This window comes from Macaca mulatta, chromosome 14 (assembly GCF_049350105.2).
Source record: "Macaca mulatta isolate MMU2019108-1 chromosome 14, T2T-MMU8v2.0, whole genome shotgun sequence".
NCBI lineage: Eukaryota > Metazoa > Chordata > Mammalia > Primates > Cercopithecidae > Macaca > Macaca mulatta.
This window is the reverse complement of record NC_133419.1, coordinates 93,189,087-93,205,482: the sequence shown is the minus strand read 5'-3', so window position 1 is coordinate 93,205,482 and position 16,396 is coordinate 93,189,087. Positions and strand designations below refer to the sequence as shown.

At 40.5% G+C, this 16,396-nt stretch overlaps 1 pseudogene; it reads left to right on the top strand.

Moving 5' to 3' along the window:
* The first annotated feature begins 7,723 nt into the window (after window positions 1–7,723).
* On the top strand, window positions 7,724–8,187 carry LOC100424405 (NADH dehydrogenase [ubiquinone] 1 beta subcomplex subunit 11, mitochondrial pseudogene; annotated as a pseudogene).
* Window positions 8,188–16,396: the final 8,209 nt, after the last annotated feature.

The window sequence follows — 16,396 nt, the reverse complement described above, 5'->3', positions numbered from 1 at the left end:
TATATTTTTGTAGTTTTTCGTATCTAGTTTTACTTAGTCAATGGCCAAAAGCAGTTGGCCAAGTCAAAAATATCCTGAGATATAAAACCAAAAGCCAAGGTCATATTTCACCTCTCTGTGGAAAACTCTGCTTGCTTACCCTGAGCTTTAAGTCTAAGTATGGCTTTATAACAAGAAGAGTGTTTTATTTACAGGGATATAATATCACCTTTGTCATTCTCCACAAGGGAAAAAAAAATCCCAAACCAAAGCCTTCAGCTGGTTCTGCCAAATAGCCAAGTAGACCATTACCAAAACCCAACCTTTTTCATTATAATAATGCTCTAAATTCTAACTTTTTCCAATGATGCAAATCTTCCTGTCTAAGAGTGGTCTCTTAGGAAAGAAGTCAGTCAGCGTGAAGCAAGAGTAATTCAAGTTGGTTCTGAGAAAAATGGAAGATTCAGCCACACAGCGGCAGTGTTATGAATACCCTCCTTTATTTTCTCCCCAGGTGCTAGAAATATTTCCATATAACACTGGTCAATGTCAAGTATCATTTCATCAGTAAATGCTTCAAATTCAGGAGTAATTCAACCAGGGGCTATCAGAAGGAAAGATTAGCATGTTGTTCAAGCCTTTTAAAAATCACTTCTCTCTCTGGAGAAATAAATTCATCATGGTACAAGAGGAAAAAAAAGTAAGGAGAGGATATAATTTGCTCCTATGCCTGGCTGTCTGATGAAAATATTACAGAAAAAATGCATTATTTCATTTTTTCTCTTGTAGGCCTCGCTGACAGAAACCAAAGGGTAAATATATTAGTATTCTCCCATGCTTAAGATTTTAAAAAAAGAAAGAAAAGAAAAGAAAAGAAAACCTTTCCTAGTAATAGCATTTACTCTGGAAAAATAGCTTGGAAGAGAAAAGGGGCCAAATCATTTCAAAGGGAACAAATAAATAGTGTTAATTCCAATAGTTGGGGGGCAAAATGTAGTTCAGAAAAAAAAAAAAGTGCTTGGAGAGCCTCTGATTGCTACAGTCTGACACAATGGATTTTTACTGCTCTGCCAAGTCCCTGCCATCTGCTGTATTTCCAAAAGTTAACATCTTTTTAGCCATCTCAATTGCCATTCCCCTTTAAAAGTGAGTCTCCTTCAAGGAAAAGAGAATCTACAAAGTAAAATCAGAAGACAGGAAAGCAGAAGATAGAGGACCTTCCCTTGTTGCACCCCTTTCCTGTTGAGAAAGAGATGGACACATAGGGCAAGGGGAAAGCTAGTGCGTGCTGGGGAGCGAAGGCTTGGGCATACACAGAGCTGCCATACCTCATTGAGGTGAAGGAGCATCACGTGACCATTTTCCAAAGAATGGAAACTCCAAAAAAAGATGTGATGAATGATAAGACATCCTGAATTTTGTGGAGGACTTATGAGAGAAAAATAATTCAGTTCCAAATCTTACCATGTTTACACATGGGACAGTTCTTGCCCTAGACAAAGCAGACATAGGCTCAAGCAGGTGGTTCTGTAAGTGCTTGTCTGTTTGGCTAAACATCCCCCAAGAATGTAAGGCAGCAACACAGAGTTCATCCATGGCAGGTAGACAATGAAAATTTGCTAAAATGAATTGAATGAGAAGAGTGATACACACTCAGCTCTCTAAAACGGGATAATATTAGCTATGTCTGGCTTCATGAAGGTTGGGATATGAGCAGATGAGTACCAGGAGAGGAGGAGGGAGAAAATAATTGTGCAAGAAATAAAGAAACAATATATCACAAAATGACTGAGACGCTAAAACAGTATTTCAGGCAGCAATCTGAATGAACTCAAAAAGGAGAAGAAACCAAACAGCTTAACATTTATTAATAGAAGGATGAACACACTGCGGAGAGGTAGAAATTATACCATGGGAGGAGGAAAAGAAGATTATTTGGAAATAGGCAGCAATAAGCATTCCAAGGATTTAAAAGAGCTTGCATGTGGGTCAAGGAATACAGTCTAGAAGTTTGCTGACAATCCAGATATCTTGTCAGTCTTGTCTCCTGATATTACCATCACTGACAACGGTGTCTTAGCAAACAAGGCAAAATGCAAATCTTGTTCCTTCAGCTCTCCCATATTCCCCATTAAGGTTACTTATTATTGACTGGTGCATATAAGCCCATATTATCTGGATTAGTACTCAGTGCTAATGAGACCAAGGTTACCCCTTCAATCACCACATGGGACTACCCAAAGAGTCCTTCTTCCTAAGAATAGGTCAACACGGACAGCTCTCAACTACCCTTCATCTCCACTAAAGAGCCCGAGGCTGCAGAATCCTGAGTCAGTGGGATCCTCTTCTTACACGCTCACTTAAGAAAACATTGTCTTGGCCGGGCGCGGTGGCTCAAGCCTGTAATCCCAGCACTTTGGGAGGCCGAGACGGGCGGATCACGAGGTCAGGAGATCGAGACCACCCTGGCTAATATGGTGAAACCCCGTCTCTACTAAAAGTACAAAAAACTAGCCGGGCGAGGTGGTGGGCGCCTGTAGTCCCAGCTACTCGGGAGGCTGAGGCAGGAGAATGGCGTAAACCCGGGAGGCGGAGCTTGCAGTGAGCTGAGATCCGGCCACTGCACTCCAGCCTGGGCGACAAAGCGAGACTCCATCTCAAAAAAAAAAAAAAAGAAAACATTGTCTTACAGGGACAGGACATTTGTAGGCATTTTTGTAGACATGCCTTAAAGAAAATGTCCAAGAACCTCCAGCTAGTTATTTCAGCATAAGCAACCTCAGCCTAACATTCTAGGTCCAGGACAGGGTTACTATCCCAAGGCAGCCACAAATAGACCAGGTGTGAGATCGTCCAGCCCGTCAGAGTTGGCCTGAGTAGAATGCTGCCCCCTAGAGGTGCTGCCACAGAGAACAAGACAAAGCCAGTTGATGGAGCTCATCCTAAGAGAAAACTAGTCTTCCGGATCTCTGCAAATCCTGCTGCACATCCCAAATTTTGACAACTGCATCTTAGCAAACAAGGCAAAATACAAATCTGGCTCCTTCAGCTCTCCCACAGTCCCCGTTAAAGTTATTTATTATTGACTGGTGCATATAAGCCCACATTGCCTGGATTAGTACTAAATGCTAATGAGACCAAGGTCACCCCTTCAATCATCCCATGGGACTACCCACAGAGTCTTCCTAACATGGATCTTTAGAAGAATTAGAACTTGGGGTGGGTAACGTATGGCCAATGAAGTGACTTCCTAGGCCATGTTGTATCCTTGAAATGAGGTTACCAAGGGCAATCAGCTTGTTCTGCTCCTTCAATCCCCTCTTTGGGAACCTGGTATCATTTTTGAAACTGAAAGCCAGAGTGAGAAAGCAATCCAATGCAGACGGTTCAAAGAGAAAATGAATGCATAATAACTCAGTGAATTCAAATACAGTTAGGGCCATGGAGACACAGCAGATTGCAGTTCACAGCCAATGAGGTGAATGAGAGAACAACTAAGGGGCCAGGCATTGGTTGACTGTGCAAAAGATGACAGCAATCCTACAGCCTTAAGCCACTCACCAGTCTGACATCTCCACTCTCATCCCCTCCACAGCATTCCTGCTACAACAAACCAGCCACATAGCTGAAACCTGCACAAATCCTAGCCCTGCAGAAACATTTCAATGCCTTTCCCATGCTTTCAGAATAGTAAAGACCAAAACTGGCAAGGCTGAGGCTGAAACATTTCTGCCAAATTTGAGTCTGGCTTCTTCTTTTTCTTTTTTTTTTTTTTTGAGACAGAGTCTCACTCTGTCACCCAGGCAGGAGTGCAGTGGTGTGATCTCAGCTCACTGCAAGCTCCGCCTCCTGGGTTCACACCATTCTCCTGCCTCAGCCTCCAGAGTAGCTGGGACTACAGGTGCCTGCCACCGCGCCTGGCTAATTTTTTGTATTTTTAGTGGAGACAGGGTTTCACTGTGTTAGCCAGGATGGTCTCAATCTCCTGACCTTGAGATCCGCCCGTCTTGGCCTCTGAAAATGCTCAAATTACAGGCGTGAGCCACCACGTCTGGCCCCTGGCTTCTTGTTTGGCTTATCTCAAACCACTCTGCTTTCCAACGACACTGGTCTTTTTTTGATCCTAGCAGAACACTTCCCACTTCAGGAGCTTTGCACGTTTTCCAAGTTCAACTGGCTTCCTCTTTCCTGATTTCCCATCATGAAAACATGCACAGAGTCACTGCAGCTTCCATATTCTTCAGGGCAGATTTATGTGATCTCCAAGATTACGTATGGCCCCTGTTATGTGTCCTCAGAGCACATAGAACATTTCATTTGCAACACTTACTACTATTCTAAATATATTTAATAAGACTATTTGACTAATATCTGTTACTCCAACTTGACTATAAACCGAATGAAGAAAGGCACTTTCTCTTTGGACATCAGTTATCCCACACAAAACATACATACTACTGGACACATAGTAGGTGTTCAATAAATATTTGTTGTTTAATGAACTACAAATGTGTTATGAAACTCCAAGAAAATATAGGATTAGATCAGTGTTTTCCCATAGAGTAAGGGGCAATTTTGACCCCCATGGGACATTTGGCAATCTTTACAGATATTTTTGTTATCACAATGAGAAGGATGCTGCTGGCATCTAGTGGGTATAGGCCAGAGATGCTACTAAATGTCCTACCTAGGACAGCCCCCGAAACACAGAACTTACAGGCCTAATATGTCAATATTGTTGAGGTTGAGAAACCCTAGATTAGCGGAACTAATTCAACTATAGTGGGAAGGGCAGAGCCAATGATATATTAATAGAAAAAAGCAATTCCCAAGAGGAATTTTTTCATAGCTGAGGCACTGCATAGAGCTCCTCTGCTGCCGTTGAGAGGTTCTGGGGATCATGCTCCAGGGAAGGTCAGCTCTGCATGTCTGAGGTTAGAAATTGGGTTCCCTTCTACTGGAGCTAGGATGACTTCCATCCCTACAATGTAAACCTGACTGGGTTCTGAGGTCTCCACCCACAACAGAGAATTAAGGATCCATCACCTCTTGGTGGTAGAACCAAGATTTCTTCAGGAAGTATTCTCATGTAGCAAGGCCATTAGTCACCTTGACAGCTAGAATGCCCGTTTGTTCCCAAGGACTAATGTTCTCCAGTTTTTGGCCAACCTGACTTGTATCTCACTCTTTACAGAAGCATTTATTCTGCCAACAAAATCAAGACCCCAGAAGATTAATCTTCTCGGGTCAACACAGGGCCACCTCTCCAGAGGCTCACATAATTTTCTCTGCATGACTACCAAGACCACAGCCTCCCAGGCCTTCAAGTGGCCTCACTTTTCCATGACTTTGAGGAAATCATTTTACTCTGGAGCATGGTTTACGAGGCAGCGGCTGTCAAATCCTGCCCTGCATTGTGAAACCAAGTATAATTGCCATAACTCTACCCCAAGCTACATTAACCTAAACAGATTTTAAACGCTTCTCCTTAATATCAGCAGCTTCTGCAAAGGAAATAGGATCATTGCTTTGACAAGCCTTAAACTAAGAAGCCTCATTCTATGTACGTAAGTAGATAGTTTTCTTCTAGTCCACCCCTGAGTATATGTAGTTTAAAACCAAGTATACACATTGCCACTAATTATGTATTACAAATAAATAGTTTACACAGCATATGTAAACTGTGAAAGGGGGAAAGCAGCAATTTTGAGCATCCACAGCAGATGTTTAGGGCAGCTGTACAGGGAAGCTGACAAGAATTTAGATGAAATTTATTTTAATGTCCCACAAGAGTCAGGGAAAGTTTGTTTAACCTTTACCAAACTATTCCACCCAAGGAGTTCAGATCTGACTTTTCTTTTAGAACAGATTTCTATTGTTGTGTTTAACATGCCTTTCCTATTTCCTTGTTTAAAAAAAATCTAGAGAAAAGGCTCTAGTGATTTGGCCATTATGAACAAACGTCATTCAGCCACCACAAATGTAAGCCCAGAAATGTGCTTTTCAATGCCCATGTTTTGGCAGCAAATGTTATAAGAGTAAATGATATTAATAAAGAATTTAGCAACAAAAAAGTATGTACAGCAAGTACTTCGAGGTTTGAACTTGAATAATCCAATAGACTATACTACTGTTTTCAAGAACTATTTTCCGTCAGGAGTGGTAGCTCACGCCTGTAATCCAGCACTTTGGGAGGCCGAGGCAAGTGGATCACCTGAGGTCAGGAGTTCGAGACCCGCCTCGCCAACATGGTGAAACCCTGTCTCTACTAAAAACACAAAAATTAGCCAGGCATGGTGGCAGGTGGCTGTAATCCCAGTTACTCGGGAGGCTGAGGCAGGAGGATGGCTTGAACTCAGGAGGTGGAGGTTGCAGTGAGCTGAGATCCCACCACTGCACTCCAGCCTGGGCAATGAGAGGGAAACTCCATCTCAAAAAAAAAAAAAAAAAAAAAAAAAAGAACTATTTTCCAGATCAAAAAGAAAAATGTTAGCTCCCAGCCTTATGTGGTTTAACAACACCATCCTTCCATTACTTCTACGTTTTTGGGAGAAAGAACAAAAGAGAAAACTGGCAAAAACTTACTTAGACTAAATATCCTGAACCAGAAATTTGGGCATCAACTATTCTTTGCCTCACACATATTTTTGCAAGATCAAGTACCAGGCATTCAAGAAATATTTGTTGAATTGGGAAACAGTAGCAAATAGCTAACACAGAATAAGCTCTTAGCAGGTTGCCAGATTTTACACATCATTTCTATGTTATCTAAGCTAACTTAAGGGTTTGTGTTTCTAGAGTCAAGGGTATTAAGAGGCAGGAACTTCAGGGGATATTTAGAGCAGCAGCCCCACCAGGGAGGAAAACAATGCTTCTGAGGGCTGAGTATATGTCACACAGGCTGGCGGATGGCTACGATAAAATGAGGTCCCAAGCCCCGGACCAAAAGTAAGTGGTTATAATACTATTATATTTTAAAAGGGTTTTTATGGAAGAACAAAGAACATGCTTATTTGCCGTCCTCTCACAGAATCTTAGATGAAAGTCATACAGTCTACAACTCTACTTCTCCTACTTCAGTTTACTTGGATTCAACATTTCACTACCAGATCAACAAGAATAATTATCTGATAGTTTAAGATTATTTGATTGTGTTAATCAAATACCTTCTGGTTATTTGGTTTTATAAAAAATGGCCAAAAAAAATCAGTTCTGTTCTAGGCAATCATAATATTGATCTCTCCACTAAGTAAACATGACGCAGATTTGTGTAATTTTGCCCTTTAAAGTTCATGTAAAGGTATCAAATCTTTATCATCTGTATTATAAAATCCACATAGAAGCTGGGCGCAGTGGCTCACGCCTGTAATCCCAGCACTTTGGGAGGCCAAGGTGGGTGGATCACGAGGTCAGGAGATCAAGACCATCCTGGCTAACATGGTGAAACCCCGTCTCTACTAAAAAAATCACAAAATTAGCGGGGCGTGGTGGCGGGCACCTGCAGTCCCAGCTACACGGGAGGCAGAGGCAGGAGAATGGCGTGAACCCGGGACGTGGAGCTTGCAGTGAGTCCGGGACTTGGAGCTTGCAGTGAACCCGGGACGTGATGGCAGAGATGCGCCACTGCACTCCAGCCTGGGAGACAGAACGACACTCCATCTCAAAAAAATAAATAAATAAATCAAAATTTAAAAAAATCCACATAGAGTCTATAGGAGTTGGAGACCCTGCAGGACTATCTGTCATGGCAGCTGGGCTATTAAGTTTGAGCACCCCCGGTCTCTTGGAGGCAGCGGCGACGCAAAGGCTCCTGGCCAGCCACGTCCGTTGGGAATCCAGCTTCTCCAGGACTGTGGTCGCCCATCTGCTGTGGCATGAAAGCAGCCCCCCGAACTTACCATACACTGGCAGGAGGACCCAGATCCCGAGGACTAAAACTTCTATGAGAAGAACCCAGACTCCCATTGTTACGACAAGGACCCCGTTTTGGACATCTGGAACATGCGAGTTGTCTTCTTCTTTGGCGTCTCCATTGTTCTGGTCCTTGGCAGCACCTTTGTGGTCTATCTGCCTGATTACAGGATGCCAGAGTGGGCCCATCATGGAGCTGAGATGCTTGTGAAATACCAAGAGGCCAATGGCCTTCCCATCATGGAATGCAACTGCTTCCACCCCAGCAAAATCCAGCTGCCAGAGGATGAGAACTGACCAGTTGCTGAGTGGAGCTTAAGAAGTACCACCTTCCTCACCCCTTGCCTGCCATTCTGACCTAATTAAAGGGGCTGAAAGTCTGAAAAAAAAAATCCATACGAGTCAACGCATACCAATCTGATGTTTTTGAAATTTTGTACTTTGTTGTGTCTGTTTGATTTTGGGATTGATTTTGGAATGACTGTCCTACTATATCTTGTTCTTCCTTCTCCACTGATTCCATTTTAATTTCCTTTTCAATTTCCTTTTATAACATGTTCATAATTTATGTGACACACTGTGTCCCCTTGATTCTAGACTAGGGTCACCTGAAAACCACTAACCTATAACTACAAAAAACAGTGTGCATATACTTAACATTACTGAACTGTACATTTAAAAATGGCTAAGATGGTCAATTTTACATGTTTCTTTTTTTAAACAATTCAAAATTTTACATATATATATATATATACACACACACACACACACACACATATATATATATATATATATGCCTTCTCTAGGGATGGTACTTTTAAGGTTTTTTATATAAGGTGCAGAACACCTGAGCTTTACGGCAGAGCCACAATGTTTTTGGAATGAGAGTGGGAGGGAGTAGTTATTGACTGCATAATTTCACACAATTACCTTACTTAAACCCAAGGACATGCACAATAATTACAATACATCACCTTCTGTCCATCATCTGATCGACTGCAAAACTCTAGTCTGTCAAGAAAGCCACTTAACCTAAATAACAAGTCAAAGAGCGAAACCTTCAATTTGAAATCATTTGGGAATTTTGAGTACATTTGGTGTCTAAGGAGGGAAAGATAGGTGAGGATAATTTTTCCTTTTCTTTCCCTTTTTTTTTTTTTTTTAACAAAAACAAGTGTTTAGGTTTCTCATGTAGACCAACAGAAGTAACACATAAGATGGGGACAAATGGACTACAGGTAACTCCCAAAGATGCTCAAAGTGAGCAGAGGACAGAGATGGTTTCATGTCTAACGTTGCTACTGTGGCATCATCGGACATCGCGGCGACATCATCAGACATTTAATGTAGTAAGCATTTCTCCTTTGTAATATATGCAGAGCTCATCAAGATCCTGGTGACACCAGTCCCTTCTGGATAAGAATTTCCACGGGTCTAATCAGTGGTGAACACGCAGGGCAGTCCCTCCAGCCTGACATTCCCTCATGTAAGCCTAATTTAATTGTGGCCAATTCTTATCTGAGTCAGCTCTTCACCCACAGAAGAGAGAAACTCTGAACAGGTTTCACACATGCTGGCCTAGGGCTGTTTCAACTGACATCTTCCATAATTGAGGCAGCTATCTTTTCTCCTCCAGGTAATGTTTCCATATTCTACCAGGGAAAGAATGATAAGCTAGATATGAATGAAAGGCATTATTTGCAAGTGGGGTGTGCCCTCATAACTCATGGGCAGAATCACTTCTTTATCGACAGCATTTTCTGGAATCCCACTACAGATGATTAAAATCAAAAATAAAGAAGAAAAACCCTAGGCAATAGATCAGCTTTTTTGTAGAAGGTATAAAATGGATCCTGATAAAAGTGGAACCTGTCAAAAGTCATAAGGCATAATTTCATTAAATTTTAATTTTGTTAAAATTAAAAATGCATTACTCTTACTTTTAAAGATCTACCAAATGGAATGATGTTACACTCCTTTTTTTATTGAGACAGAGTCTCAGTCTTTCACCCAGGCTGGAGTGCAATGGTGCAATCATGGATGGCTGCAGCCTTGACCCCCCAGGCTCAAGGGATCCTCCCACCTCTGCCTCCTGAGTAGCTGGGACCACAGGTGCAAGTCACCACACCTGGCTAATTTTCATGTTTTTAGTAGACACAGGGTTTTGCCATGTTGCCTAGGCTGATCTCAAACTCCTGGGCTCAAGCAATCCACCTGCCTCGGCCTCTGAAAGTGCTGGGATTACAAGGTGAGCCACCGCACCTGGCCTCCCTCTTTAAGTCATTACTCTCCCTTCTTCATGATCTCATTTAAAAATGAGAAGACATGGCAAAATGCAAATACTTGAATACGGTCAAGTACATTGCTTACCAATTCAATTTTCACCCTCAATTTTCTCACCAACTGTAATCTATTTAAACTGAGGAGTAAATGTAAAAGTTTTCTCCCTTTTAGCTTTTATTGGGGGGAGGGAGAATCAAGGAAGAACCATGATTAAAGAGATGTTTTAGGTAGAGTATAAATGCTTTGTAGCTCCTGTATATGAGATATAACTGAGGAGAGTACCAAACATCCTGCCCTTCCTTCAAAAACACCTTGCTACTGTTTTCATGGAGGAAAAAAACATACTTTTAAGGTAAGACGTGTATTTATGAGGCAGAAGTAGAGAGAATGATAATTTGAACATAATTAGAGTTTATAAAAAAACATTCATGGTTTTTCTAGTTTTTGATCAAGGCTAGAATCTGGAGAATTTTGATTATGTTACGGGACTTACAGCTTTAAATTCTCCACCAAATAAGGGGATTCTGAGAGAAAACACACTTGTATACAGAGAAGAGAAGAAGGCAAGGTGCAGAGAGACAGCTGGATGGACACTGATGACTTACTACACCTTCCTCTTGGTCCCAGGTCCCAGGGCCAGCTGCAGCGTTACTTGAATCCTTCACTCTCTTATACTAGAATTTCAATGATTCCAGGGTAAGTCAGAGAATTAAATTACTAATATGACTTAAGGAGAATCTGAAACACACAGGAATCACTATTATAATAAATATTTGTAACTTTACAAAGGATCAGACCAATGGTGCTGAAGCCCAAATACCATTAACACGATTCCACATGTGGAATCACAAAGGAGCTGAATGACCTAAGACAGCTGTTTGACCTCTTCATTCCTCCCCAGTCATTTGGGTGGGACTTATAAGTATCTGGCCTTCTGTTCTGCTGATTTTCAGCTTGGTTTCCAGTTTTTATACATAAAAATATGGTGCTTGGGTTCTTAGCACGACCTTGGAGCCATCAATTATCTAAAATTTCTACTTTTTAATGCTGAGATCACTTAAACCGCAATGTTAAGTACACTGGTCCTGCAACTCAATTTAATTCAGCCAACATTTATGAAATACCTAGCAGAGATCAACTTCAAGGAAATTAAGGGAGGGAAAATACTAATATAACATGGCAAATACTATAAAGCAAGGAAACAAAGGGCTATGAGGACACAAAGCGGGGACTAATTGCTGTGTAGGAGCAAGAAAATGGAGGAACTCTATGGAATAGAAGGCAATAAATAGTATCTTACTAAGTGCCTACCAAGTGCCAGATATTGTGATCATGTATGCCTTAAATACATTATTTTATTTTATTCTCACAATGAACTCGGTGGGTATCATTATCTCCATTTTACAGATGGTAAAACTGAGGTTTGAGGGTGCCCAAGGGAGAGAATACAGTCATGGGTTTTTAGTTTCTGTTTCTGATTGGGCCAGTAAAGCCCCTTCTTCAGCCCTCTTTTCTGCTTATCACTAGAGACAGAAACCAAAAACCACGTCTTCAAGCTGCTAAAAGCCTAAAACAAAACAAAACAGAACAACAACAACAACAACAAATTAAGGCACGTTGGACAAGCTTGGGTAATTAAGGTATTTGGCTTATGTTCCCATTCATATGTGGTAGAGCTATAATTCCAACTTAAGTGTATTTAATTCCAGTGCCTAGGCTCTTACCCACCATGTTATTATGCTCTCATCTGAGGTGGATCACAGAAGACAGAAACAATTCTAATGATTAACTGGAATCTTTTTGGCCCAAAATCCAGAGGGAGCAGAGGAAGTAAAAACACAGATGTGGGAAAGTGCAAGAACTGTCTGAGAAAGAATCAGTGACCCAGTTTAGTTCAACTGAAGGAAGCTCATACACAGGGTGAACAAAGCTTAAGCCCTAAATGTCAAAATGAAGACCATGAACTTTAATCTTGGGCACTTTAGGAGCCCCCTCCCTGCCTGATTTTCCTTTAATGATCAGGTTAGCACCATGATGAAGAGCTGCTTCAGGAAAATGATGGCTCTTGTAGCTAACATGTGTGAGATATAATTGAGGGGAGTAGAAAGATAAGAAGCAGAAGGGTTTGACACAGAACCCCAAACTGAAAAAGAAAACATCATGGCCCTTTAGTCAAGTTAATTTATCCCAGCTTTAGTACTTTCTATATGTATTATTGTTTAATGTATTATTTTTCCACTTATAAATCCGCATGATTACATGCAAAAACAATTTTTTGTCAGCAAATTTTCTAAATGAGTGGGTCTCAAGAATATAGACCAGAAAATTCCATTTAAAAATCAAGAAAATCTGAGTTCCAATTCAGTTTTTCATTTACTTTAGACTACATTGTGTTAGGACATTCACAGAGCCAAAGACAAGAAGGTTAGTACCTCAGTTCTGGAGTATCCAAGTCCATGATGAAGGAAAAGAAGTCAGGACATGGTTTTATAGTCACTTTGTAAGAAAGAAGGTCAGCTGCTTCCAAAACACCCATGACAGACACTTTAATAAGAAGGGGTTTACTGCTAAACTAACACTCCACACCTGCCCTGAGGGGCTATGTTTAGTGCTATTTTACCATTATCTGCATTTCATGTGCTTCTGCCACAAGCATTTATTTTGTTAAACAAACTATAATATATGACCTGCCTGAAGAGAAAATATTTATTCAGATCAGAAAAGGACTTTTAATACCTCAGAGAGGTTTTCATGAAACTCTCATTTAGGGGGGGAAAAAAAAAGAAGAAGAAGAAGAAATAAAACAGACCTTATATGCACTGCATTTCATTATCTATTCAACCACAGATAATACTTAACTGTGCAACAGCAGTGCTAAATCATGTTAAATTATTCTTGATCTACCACATTTTAAAGATAGGCTGAAACTTATCTCAAACAACCCTCCTAATTATATATTTTATCTGACATGATAAAGTATTTCATTACAGGTTTTATTTTCTTAACATTTAAACAACTGTGTATAGCATTCAATAACATCTGAAAAGCTGTAAATGTATGTTTCTTTCTCTCTCTGTCTCTCTCTTCACACACACACATACACACCCTTTACTCCTGTCAATTTCCCTAACAAGAAATCCCTTCCTTTACTCCATTATCATAATTTGCAAACTAAAGTCAATGAGAACTCATTAAAATACTTCACATTATTCAATATTTGTTGTGTTTATCAGATATTTAAAGCCTTTCCTTCCAAAGTGCTAATATTCTAAAAAATAAAACAATTACACATTTTGAAAGGCATAATAGCAACATTTGAATGAATATTTACCCAAATAAATAATAATGAAGCAATAAAGTACTCCATTTATTTGCATATTTTTGTCCATCACCCAACACAATGCCCTTAGAGTTTATTAAAAACTCAAAATCTATGCAATACAGCTGAAGGAACTACACTCAGAACATGAAGAGCTGAGTTGTACTTGTTTGTCTTGGGACCCTGGGCAAAACACTTAAACTCTCTGACCTTGCTCCTCCTCCCCAACCTCACAGAGCTATTTATAAAATCATGTTCCTGAAAGCATCCTGAAATTTAATGGATAAACTATCTTTCATTGTACCGCTGAGGAAGCCAAGGACAAGACAATGAAAATGTCTTGCTCAGAGTTAAAAGGCAGAGGGCAACAGATAGCTCTGCTGGATTCTCCAACAGGCAGACAAATTGTTAGGACATGAATAAAGCAGAGAGGGGGATAGGGCAGCTTCCATGGATTAATGCCAAATTCTGCAATCATAAAATCTAGAAACACACTCTTAATTTCAACATACATGGAGTTTTGTAATATTTCAAAGAGGTCTCAATTTTATTTTGACTTACATAGATGGGCACATCATCATCTTTCGACGTTTAGTGCATCTGAAGGTCTTAAATGGTCTCTAGGAAGGGAATGTTTTTCCTTCAGTTCTGTTTCCACTACATTTCAACTGTTTTTGTGTTTGTCTGTTAGCTTTCTTCTCATGCTAAGTGTTGCAACCTTCACTTTAAAAATGCCAAGTCATTTTAATGTTTGACTTTAAAAGCTTACCTGATTTCTAATGACTGTGAAAAACACGTTCAAATAAAGCTGAAGCGTATTAAGTACAGGTCAAATCTTCCTCTAGTATCACCCAGTGTGCAAGCTTCATTCTTCCCCGACAGTTTCTTACTGCAGAAACTGTCAAGGTTTCTGACTCATTGATTGGTAAGGCAAGCTCCCAATGGCTTGGAAAAAGCTAACAAGCTAGAACTGGAGAGAGGGATTTTTGTTGCTTTTTTGTTTGTTTTTGGTTTCGGGAAATTTTTTGGCACTCAGCAACAGCTTCTCCTTTGCAACCTGTTCAGAACTCCTTGCATGAAGCTCCCAGGCTATCACAAAAGAGCTGGTGCTTGTGCAACCATTAAACTCTGTTTACTGTCTCAGACAAGAAACAAAGAAAGATAGGTGCCCAGCAACAGAAGCGTAGCAGGAAGAATTTAGGTTGGCCCCCAACTTTCAGATGCTGAGGTTAAAACAAGTTAGCTAAAAGGGGCAGTTTTCTTTCAGCAACTCCTTGAACCCTCAGGACTCAGCAGGCTTGAGGTTTTAACAACTTTTATGGATGTATGAATGAGGAAAGGAGAATGACCAGTACCTCCTCAGGAACTGCCTGCCAAGATCTCCTTACTTTTGAGTTCTCCAAGGCTCAGTTTTTGGAAATGTGAGCTCTGGAGAAAATTCAGAAGTCACAGGTCTTTGTGGCAGGTAGGTGACAATGCGGACTCAAGGCACAAGTCTGAAAGCACAAATGCCTGCCTCTATCCTGCCCTTCATCTACCCAAAATGAGGAGTGGGGAGACTTTTTGATATCCAATCTGGAATTCCAGTATTTTAATTTGAGCAGGTGCTGAAGAAACACAGAAGCACTTTGAGATTCTAACAGAGACATTTATACCCCAACTCTGTGTATTGCAGTTAAATTTGGAGAACAGTTCAGTTCTCTGTGATGAGCAGCAAGTCTCTGCTTAGTGTTTTCTCCGTGCACGGCACCTTGTTAGCTGGACACGGGATAAACAGTGGCAATGTCATGTTTGCCCTAGAAAACTTGACTCACCACACCACCCTTTACCGTATGAAAAATGCAATTCAAATTTCTCTTCTCATGTCCTATTTCTTTAAAATGTATTTACAATGCCAATTACAAAGCCAAATGCTTCAAGGCACAATGAGTCAAGGTAAAAATTTTACTCCTCTCAGAAAAACTTGACCTATATCAGAAAGAAATCCAAAAAAAGGTTGCCAATCATTTACAGCACTAATATGTTTTAAAATCTCTGCCATCTGTACAAGACTTTCCAAATTATTCAAGTAATTTTAAAATGTACTACCTAGCTTTGTGTTCACTGCAACTCCTCAAAGTAGGCATTATTCCTCATTTTTACAGATGGGGAAACTGAAACTCAAAGAGGTTAAGACTTGGGCAAATCAAGCAGCTCATATGGTCCCAGAGCAAGGACTCAGCACAGGTTTCTGGTTCACAGTGGCCTCCATTACTACAGACACCAAACAAAATTACTTCAGCTATACTTCGAGAGAGAAGGCAATCATTAATACTGAAGAGGCTTGTTCCTCTTCAGTAGATTTTAGTTTAAGTTATAATTGGTTTAGTGAAAATTTAATCTTGGGAAATTTCTTTTGAGAACATTTTTGAGCATCCTTTGTGACATGTCAGGCATTTCTGTGTGGCTGCTGCCCTCTGACAGAGGCATAGCATGGCTCAGGGACGAGGCTAAGCCCAAGGTTCCCTCAATAATTTCCCCTCTGACCTTTGGGAGGACCACATCCTTCACATCCTGATATCCTTTTCTGTTCCCTTTCATGGATATAAAGTTATTTTCAGTCATCTCAAAATAGATGAAAAAGATCACAAGTGATTCTTTTCAGCTGCCTTGCAGACAATCATCCTCCTAACCTAAGAATCTAAGATCTGTTTGTTTGTTTTCTAAGAAAGACTTGCTTAGGATGAATTTCTTCTCCATGCATCTTTTCCTGACCTCATTACTTCTACAAGCAATCCTCCAAGCTAAGTATGTATGTGTGTTCCCTAAGTCAGTTTGACACTCATATTATTTGAATACATTTACCACTTATTCTGCTGCTTCCCATTCTGCATTGCCAACACGTGAATCTGCTTACTGGTGGGT